Source organism: Gouania willdenowi, unplaced genomic scaffold (assembly GCF_900634775.1).
Source record: "Gouania willdenowi unplaced genomic scaffold, fGouWil2.1 scaffold_108_arrow_ctg1, whole genome shotgun sequence".
Taxonomy (NCBI): Eukaryota; Metazoa; Chordata; class Actinopteri; order Blenniiformes; family Gobiesocidae; genus Gouania; species Gouania willdenowi.
The window spans coordinates 11,918-16,194 of record NW_021144856.1 but is presented as its reverse complement, the minus strand read 5'-3'; the positions used below and the strand labels follow the sequence as shown (position 1 = coordinate 16,194).

At 37.4% G+C, this 4,277-nt stretch overlaps 1 non-coding gene across 1 annotated transcript; it reads left to right on the top strand.

Annotated features, from left to right (window-relative positions):
- The first annotated feature begins 3,850 nt into the window (after window positions 1-3,850).
- Window positions 3,851-3,923, top strand: trnat-agu (transfer RNA threonine (anticodon AGU)). Its single transcript has one exon. It is a non-coding gene; the product is annotated as a tRNA-Thr (tRNA).
- Window positions 3,924-4,277: the final 354 nt, after the last annotated feature.

Genomic DNA, 4,277 nt, shown 5'->3' with positions numbered 1-4,277 from the left:
AATGTGGGTCTAGGTTCACCTCAAGTGAAGCATGATGTGGTTTTTAATCATGTGAGAAAGTAAACAGGACCAAATATAGAACTTTATGTTAAAGAACAATACACACACCTCATAGAGTGTCTCTGCTGGCTGTGAATCCTTGAATTTGGTTGATCAGATGAAATAAGACCCAATAAGCTGTGTTTCTAATGGTTAGATGGTTAACAATAACATAATACATAATAACATTTTCATTTACAAACTGTTAAGATCTGGCCAGTATGGGGCTTGAACCCATGACCTGGGCGTTATTAGCACCACGCTCTGACCAGCTGAGCTAACTGACCTATGAAGCTGTAAAAATGTGTAAAAACATGGTTACGAGCAGTGCGTTACTTTTTACAGTAACTTGTACTGTAACGCAATATTTTTTTAAAGAAATAACGCCGTTACCGTTACATTATGCTGCGTTTGTCCGTTTCTTTGCTAGCTGCGGTGTACTTCCTGTTTACAGTGGCTCTACATATTTTTGCGGGACGCCGTGCCAACCACGGTAAAACAAGAAGAAGAAGAAGCATTGTCAGCATGTTTCTGTTTACATCACGTGCACCAATCATAGCGAGTCAAGAGCAGGACGAGCTTCTCAGAGTGGAAATACATGTATTATTTTACTCATTTGTTTCCAAACGATGCATCGGTGAAGCGCTAAGCTAACGCTACATTGGTGGATGTGATGGAAGCCTCTGCACCGAAACAACAGCGTATGGATTTTAATGAACTGTGACTGTTGAGAAAAATGCTGTGAATTTGTTTTTCCACATTTATTTTTATAAGCATTTTCAACAGCAGAATGTGCACCTGGAATACACACAGCTTACTTTACATTACTGCGCTGAAAAGGCTGAAAAATTACTGTTTTAATTTTGGAGCAGCTGTTTTGTGCTTTATATGCACATCATTTATGGTTGTTTTTGTAAAGCAGAGTTGGTCAAAATGTATTCCTAATGTTAATTCAGATTGATTTCATTTATTTATTTTAGAAGGCTTTTTGTGTTTATGTTGAACATTATTGCTAGTTTTTGTACTTAACCTGTAAGGGAACATTCTAAGGCTAAACACAACTGTTTTATGATGCTGAAGCCACTTTAATTTTTAATAATATTCAGGTTGTTTTGTGTGTTATTTATTTCACAATTCCTTGTAATATTTACAGTTTCTGCTGGTCTCAGATAAATAAACTGGTATTGAAAGAATACTTAGTGTTTCAGTCAGATTGGTGTTTGTAAAGATTAATACTGAGCAGAGTTTAGTTCTGTTAATGTAAATGATTATGTAGGAACCCTGGTCGATGGTCAAAAGGCGGTAAAAACACTTTCGCACGTTTGGAATTTTATTACACTTTTATGACTCAAAAACAGACAATGGAAAAATGGACCAAGGAATATTTCTTCAAATCCCAGCCCTTCTTCCTGCAGACTTTTTGCTGACACCCATCCTCCCCAAAGAACAGACATCACACAGAGATAACAGGGATGTAACCTGACACCCTACACCAGAGACACCCTCTTCAACATGAAGATTAAAAAGGAAGAAATAAAAATAAAACCTATACACCATCTGATGCTTTAAAGGCAGAACTGTGATTTAAACGAATTTCAGACATGGGACCTCGATTTTAACCATTTGTCTACAGGAAAGAGACTCATCGTGTGCCTCCATCTGACATATTTAAGCACTAATGCATCACATTTCAAGGGAAATGTTTATAACTTCATATTCCATGATCATTGATCAAAAGTGTATTTGTCCTCCTTTGTTATGCTTAAAGCTAGAAATAATTCAAATCAGTCATTTAAGGGATAATCAATTGAAAGTCATTTTTCAAGGGTTCATGCAATTGGCACACACCCATGCTCCATTTTAGACCTAACATGGTAACACCCTATTTAGTTTTATGACTCTTTGTTTAAGAAGCACATGTGGGGATAGCCACACCATTTTGTCTTCTTTACAGGAAAGTTAAGCCTCCCGCTTCTTTCTGCCAGCCAATCAGGTTTCACTCATTCCCACACTGCAGATGTGTTTTGACCAATCAGATAACCTCTTGACATGTTTATAAAAGGCCTCGCTCCCCCTTATCACTCTTACTTGCTCTTACTTCTCTCTTACTTCTCTTGCTCAGTTCCAGCGCGCTCACCTCTGTCTAGTCCTCCTCTTTGCATCTGACTTAACAGTTAGATGTTATTCAGTTTAGTGATGCTGAATTTTTGAGATATTGATTGAACTTCTCTCCAGTCAGAAAGGGGCTACCAGCCATTCCCACAATGACTAACTTTAAGTTTTTCTCCATTTTTGAAATTAACCAAGCAGTTTTAATTTTGGAGCAAATCAATTTTTATAGCCTCCCATGAGTAAGCTTTAACGAACTCTAGCATCTTTGATTGGAGAACATGTTAGTTAAACTACCCATCGACGCCCAGGAGTGGTGCCGTGTAGGAGAACCAGAACCCCAGCCAGGCCGACAGTATCCCGCGGGCCCGTACAGTGAATGAGCGGAAAACGTCTTCGGAAAAACGCAGGAAAAGCTTTTTCCCCACCCACTGCTGATTACGCAGAAGGAGCTGTCATCATCACGCCTGTTCGAAGGAGGGTAAAACTGCACGCACACACAATTCTGACAAAAAGGTGGTTTATAACTTAACAAATTCTCTCAATCGAAAATTCTAGATTCATAGTCCATATTTTTCATTTTGGTAAAGTTTTATTAATTTCATTACTTTAACTTTCCATTTTCCTTCTTCCTCTTCCTCAGAGCGTTAGGAAATCCCTATAAATCCAATATTCACGCAAACATCTAAAACACTCAGAATGTGTAGATACCATACATCTGTGTTAAAATGTACATTTTGTGTGATACCAATGAGTCAAAATAACTGTGAATAATTGTGAAACTGCCTAATCTATCATCGTGGTAATAGCCTGTAAAATAAACATGTACATATTGTAAATGCTGTGTTTTTATTGACATTTAAACCTTTATTAAACCTCTATTCTGATGTCAAGAACCCACTACAAAAACAAGGAACTGTAACAATTAATTAAAATAAAGTGATCTAGGCCACTTAAAACTCAATTCTAGATGGCACTTCTGGCAACAAACATATTAAAAATTAATGATTAATATTTTTGAATATTAATCATCCTTGTTCCCCTACAATTATAAACTGTAGGGTTGGATACAGTAACATTTCATTTATCAGAGGCTTTTATACAAAACAATGTTAATACAGGGGCACAGTTGATCAACAGTGGATTATTATATTATTACAGCACTAATATGAAGCTGTACGGACACAAATGACCCAAAATAAATAATACATTCTTTCATTCTAAGTAACTCAAAAGTTACTTTTTGCAGTAACACATTACTTATTTCAGTAACTCACACAACACTGGTTACGAGTTAAAGCGCTTACGGTTCAAAACACCTAGAAAGTGGTGAGTAGACAATTAAAGCATGATATAACAACTGTAGCACAACTAGCATGTGGTTAAGATACATGGGTGTTTGTTGAGAGCTGATTGAACAAAGGCTATTGATTGGTAGCCTTTCAAATTGGTAAAAAAATAAATAAATAAAGATTTGATGACGGAGTTGGAATTCCCTCATAACTGAGGACCAAAATAAGACCACACACTATCATAACTGTTGACATTAAGATGGAACTGTAAGAGAAAAAAGTTACACCATGAGATGGATTTTTAGAGCCCCGCCCCCAAAACTTAAAAAAAAGTGATGCCCAGTTGTACATGTAAGTGGCGTAGTGTATATCTGCCATGTGAAAGATCATCTATGCTGTCACACACACAGGGCCTCATAGCTCAGAGGTTAGAGCACTGGTCTAGTAAACCAGGGGTCTTGGGTTCAATTCTCACTGAGGCCTTCATTACCTGTTACCTACAGGTCAAAGGAGGTGGGGCTAAGGGTTGGTTTGAATGGAAAGCGTTCCTGGTTTGTGAAGTCTACAGAGGACCAGGGAAGTGAGCTGAAGACTCTCCAGTGTAACCCTCAGCTGTGACAGCAGGGGATGTGGTCTCCTTCAGTCCACTTACTTCACTGGCCTGTGGAGTGTATCACTGGTTGTGATTCTGATAAAATGTTTATTCTAAGAACAAAAACTTGGTTTTAATATAGATTTAAGTTTATTTCAAAATGAGTCAACTTGTATCAAGAAACAGCTTAATCATTTTTCACTAATGCTGAGTCAGTTTTTACTTAGATTAGTTGTTTTCTTCTT